The sequence below is a fragment of the Colobus angolensis genome, unplaced genomic scaffold (assembly GCF_000951035.1).
Source record: "Colobus angolensis palliatus isolate OR3802 unplaced genomic scaffold, Cang.pa_1.0 Scaffold46, whole genome shotgun sequence".
NCBI lineage: Eukaryota > Metazoa > Chordata > Mammalia > Primates > Cercopithecidae > Colobus > Colobus angolensis.
The window spans coordinates 9,286,526-9,292,304 of record NW_012118043.1 but is presented as its reverse complement, the minus strand read 5'-3'; positions in this window follow the sequence as shown (position 1 = coordinate 9,292,304).

Genomic DNA, 5,779 nt, shown 5'->3' with positions numbered 1-5,779 from the left:
ATAATACCACACATCTACAGCCATCTGATCTTTCACAAACCTGACAAAAACAAGAAATGGGGAAAGGATTCCCTATGTAATAAATGGTGCTGGGAAAATTGGCTAGCCATAAATAGAAAGCTGAAACTGGATCCTTTCCTTGCTCCTTATATGAAAATTAATTCAAGATGGATTAGAGACTTAACTGTTAGACCTAAAACCATAAAAACCCTAGAAGAAAACCTAGGGAATACTATTCATGACATAGGCATGGGCGAGGGCTTCATGTCTGAAACACCAAAAGCAATGGCAACAAAAGCCAAAATTGACAAATGGGATCTAATTAAACTAAAAAGCTTCTGCACAGCAACAGAAACTACCATCAGAGTGAACAGGCAACCTACAGAATGGGAGAAAATTTTTGCAATCTACTCATCAGACAAAGGGCTAATATCCAGAACCTATAAAGAACTCAGTCAAATTTACAAGAAAAAAACAAACAACCCCATCAAAAAGTGGGCAAAGGATATGAACAGACACTTCTCTAAAGAAGACATTCATACAGCCAACAGACACATGTAAAAATGCTCATCATCACTTGCCATCAGAGAAATGCAAATCAAAACCACAATGTGATACCATCCCACACCAGTTAGAATGGCAATCATTAAAAAATCAGGAAACAACAGGTGCTGGAGAGGATGTGGAGAAATAGGAACACTTTTACACTGTTGGTGGGACTGTAAACTAGTTCAACCATTTTGGAAAACAGTGTGGCAATTCCTCAAGGATCTAGAACTAGAAATACCATTTGACCCAGCCATCCCACTATTGGGGATATACCCAAAGGATTATAAGTCATGCTGCTATAAACCCACATGCACATGTATGTTTATTGAGGCACTATTCACAACAGTAATGACTTGGAATCAATCCAAATGTCCATCAGTGACAGACTGGATTAAGAAAATGTGGCATATATACACCGTGGAATACTATGCAGCCATAAAAAAGGATGAGTTCGTGTCCTTTGTAGGGACATGGATGCAGCTGGAAGCCATCATTCTCAGCAAATGATCGCAAGAACAGAAAACCAAATACCACATGTTCTCACTCTTAGGTGGGAATTGAACAATGAGATCACTTGAACACAGGAAGGGGAACATCACACACCGGGTACTCTTGTGGGAAGGGGTTAGAGGGGAAGGATAACATTAGGAGATACACCTAATGTAAACGACAAGGTAATGGATGCAGCACACCAACATGGCACATGTATACATATGTAACAAACCTGTACGTTGTGCACATGTACCCTAGAACTTAAAGTATAATAAAAAAGTAATAATAATAAAATAAAAAAATAAAATAAAATACTGGCAAACCGACCCAGCAGCACATCAAAAAGCTTATCCACCACGATCAAATTGGCTTCATCCCTGGGATGCAAGGCTGGTTCAACATACACAAATCAATAAACAGAACCAACAACAAAAACCACATGATTATCCCAGTAGATGCAGATAAGGCCTTCGACAAAATTCAACAGCTCTTCATGCTAAAAACTCTCAATAAAGTAGGGATTGAAGGAACGTATCTCAAAATAATAAGAGCTACTTTTGACAAACACACAGCCAAAATCATACTGAATGGGCAAAAACTGGAAACATTTCCTTTGAAAACTGCCACAAGACAAGGACGCCCTCTCTCACCACTCCTATTCAACATAGTGTTGGAAGTTCTGGCCAGGGCAATCAGGCCAGATAAAGAAATAAAGGGTATTCAATTAGGAAAAGAGGAAGTCAAATTGTCCCTGTTTGCAGATGACATGATTGTGTATTTAGAAAACCCCATTGTCTCAGCCCAAAATCTCCTTAAGTTGATGAACAACTTCAGCAAAGTCTGAGGCTACAAAATCGATGTGCAAAAATCACAGACATTCCTATACACCAATAACAAACAAACAGAGAGCCAAATCGTGAGTGAACTCCCATTGACAATTGCTACAAAGAGAATAAAATACCTAGGAATCTAACTTACAAGGGATATGAAGGACCTCTTCAAGGAGAACTACAAACCACTGCTCAATGAAATAAAAGAGGACACAAACAAATGGAAGAACATTCCATGTTCATGGATAGGAAGAATCAATATCATGAAAATGGTCATATTCCCCAAGGTAATTTATGGATTCAATGCCATCCCCATCAAGCTACCAATGACTTTCTTTGCACATTGGAAAAAAACTACTTTAAAGTTCATATGGAACCAAAAAAGAGGCCTCATTTCCAAGACAATCCTAAGCAAAAAAAACAAAGCTGGAGGCATCACATTACCTGACTTCAAACTATACTACAAGGCGACAGTAACCAAAACAGATATATAGACCAATGGAACAGACTAGAGGCCTCACACATCTACAACCATCTAATCTTTGACACCCCTGACAAAAAGAAGAAATGGGGAAAGGATTCCCTATTTAATAAATGTTGCTGGGAAAACTGGTTGGACATATGTAGAAAGCTGAAATTGGATCCCTTCCTTACGTCTTATACAAAAATTAATTCAAGATGGAATAAAGAATTAAATGTTAGACCTAAAACCATAAAAACCCTAGAAAACCTAGGCAATATCATTCAGGACATAGACATGGGCAAGGACTTTATGACTAAAACACCAAAAGCAATGGCAACAAAAGCCAGAAGAGACAAATGCAATCTAATTAAACTGATGAGCTTCTGCATGGCAAAAGAAACTACCATCAGAGTGAATAGGCAACCTACAGAATGTGGGGAGAAAATCTTTGCAATCTACCTATCTGACAAAGGGCTAGTATCCAGAATCTACAAAGAATTTAAACAAATTTACAAGAAAAAACCCCATCAAAAAGTGGACAAAAGATATGAACAGACACTTCTCAAAAGAAGACATTTATGCAGCCAACAGACACATGAAAAAATGCTCATCATCACTGGTCATCAGATCAATGCAAATCAAAACCACAATGAGATACCATCTCATGCCATTTAGAAGGGCAATCATTAAAAAGTCAGGAAACAACAGATGCTGGAGAGCATGTGGAGAAACAGGAATGCTTTTACACTGTTGGTGGGAGTGTAAATTAGTTAAACCATTGTGAAAGGCAGTGTGGCGATTCCTCAAGGATCAAGAACTAGAAATACCATTTGACCCAGTGATCCCATTACTGGGTATATGCCCAAAGGATTATAAATCATTCTACCATAAAGACACATGCACACGTATGTTTATTGTGGTACTATTCACAATAGCAAAGACTTGGAACCAACCCAAATGTCCGTCAATGATGGACTGGATTAAGAAAACATGGGGGCACATATACGCCATGGAATACTATACAGCCATAAAAAGGATGAGTTCATGTCCTTTGCAGGGACATAGATGAAGCTGGAAACCATCATTCTCAGCAAACTGTCACAAGGACAGAAAACCAAACACCACATGTTCTCACTCATAGGTGGGAATTGAACAATGAGACCACTTGAACACAGGGCGGGGAACATCACACACCAGAGCCTGTTGTGGGGTGGGGGACTGGGAGAGGGGTAGCATTAGGAGAAATACCTAATGTAAATGATGGATTGATGGATGCAGCAAACCGACATGGCACATGTATACCTATGTAACAGACCTGCATGTTGTGCACATGTACCCTAGAACTTAAAGTATAATAAAAATAAATAAGTAAATAAATAAATTCACTCGTATATCAACATCTATTTCTGTGCTCTTACTTATCTTTCAATGATCTTTTTATTTTAATTTTTTAACAATGTGAGGCAAACTTCCTGAACATTATCTAATTTCATAATAATCTTGGCCATTCTTAGGCACTTTTTATTCTATAGCAATGTCAACATGATCCCCCATGCCAACTCTTCAAAACAAAAACAAATGATAATTGATTGAATTGATATTTTGGGTGATATTAAGTCTTCTTATCCAAGAACATGGTACATTTCAGTTTGATCAGATTTTGTCTTTCATTAAGGTTTGATATTTCTCTGAGCATACATTCTACACCATATATGTCAGATTTATCTCAAAAACTTTATAATTTGTATTATTATGTGTATAGAATCATTTCTTATAATTTGTTGTAACTAGTACATAACTCTATTAACTTTGCATTATTTATCTTTTATTAAGCTGCTCTATTAATTCTATTACTAACTAGTAGTTATTTTACTAAACTCTTTGTTTCTGATATATATATACAATAATGTTATCAATAGAAGCAAATTCTATTTTTGTGATATTTATTATTTTTATTTTACTTTTGAATTTACTTGAACTTCCAAAACAGTGTTGATTTTAATGGAAATGGCTTTAGTGTTATACCACCGAGAGTGATGTGAGTTTTCGGTAAATAATTTGGTGTTAGTTTTTATACATAATTTTTATTATATTTAAGGAGTTTTCTTATATTCCTTGCTTTAACTGTAGCTTTTATTAAGAATAGCTGCTGAATTTTATTGTGATTTTTGAAATTTATTAAAATTATCATAACATTTTTCTCCTTTAATGTGTTCGTTAATCAATTACATTGATAAGTATCAGACACAGGACAACCTATGCATCCCTAGAATAAACCCTACTTTATCATAAAATAATCTTCTTTTGATGTACTGCTGGATTCTAATGGATAATATTTTATATATCATTTTATATTTGTCTTGACATATGAGATTGGTCTTTAGTATGGTTATTTTTTCCATCATTTAATAAAATTTTTTTGCTAAGGTTATATTTATGTCATAAAATAAATTACAAACACTTTCTTTCTCTAAATGGTTTGGAATAGTTTTAATAATACTGGAATTATCTTATTACTAAAACGTACTAAATAAAACTCAGCTTTGAAACGATCAATTTTATATAACCTCTTCTTTTATAATTGGTTTAAATTTTCTATGTCTTGAGTCAGGATTGGTAGCTTATATTTTGGTATGAAATAATTCGTTTTGAACTGAATGAAAATGAAATTACAATTTATCAAAATATGTGGAATGTAGCTAAAGTATTGCTTAGGGGAAACATATACCATTAAAAACTTATACAGTCATGCATCACTTAACAACAGAGATACATTCTAAGAAATGCATCATTAGGCAATTTCATTGTAGTGTAAACATCACAGAGTGTACATAAATCTAGATAGTATAGCCTACTACTTACCTAGGCTACACAGCATAGCCCTTTGCTCCTAGGCTACAAACCTGTACAGCATGTTACCACATTGAATACTGTAGGCAATTGTAACACAATGGCATTTATATATCTAAATATATGTAAACATAGAAAAGGTACAACGAAAATACAGTATAAAAGATTTTTAAAATGGTATACCTGTACAGGGCACTTACCATGAATAGAGCTTAAGGACTGGAAGCTGGTCTGGGTGAGTAAGTGAGTGAGTGGTGGTAAATGTAATGGCCTAGGACATTATTGTACACAACTGTAGACTTTATAAACAGTGTACACTTAGGCTACACCAAATTTATTTTAAAATATTTTTCAATAATAAATTAAGCTTAGGTTACCATATCTTGTTTTGCTTTATAAGCTTTTTAATCTTTATAACTTTTAACTCTTGTAATAACACTTAGCTTAAAACACAAACACATTGTACCACTATACAAAAGTATTTTTTCTTTATCCTTATTCTATAAGCTTTTTTCTATTTTTTTTACTTTTTAATTTTTTTGTTAAAAACTAAGACACAAACACACAAACATTTAGTTTTGAAAAACTAAGACAC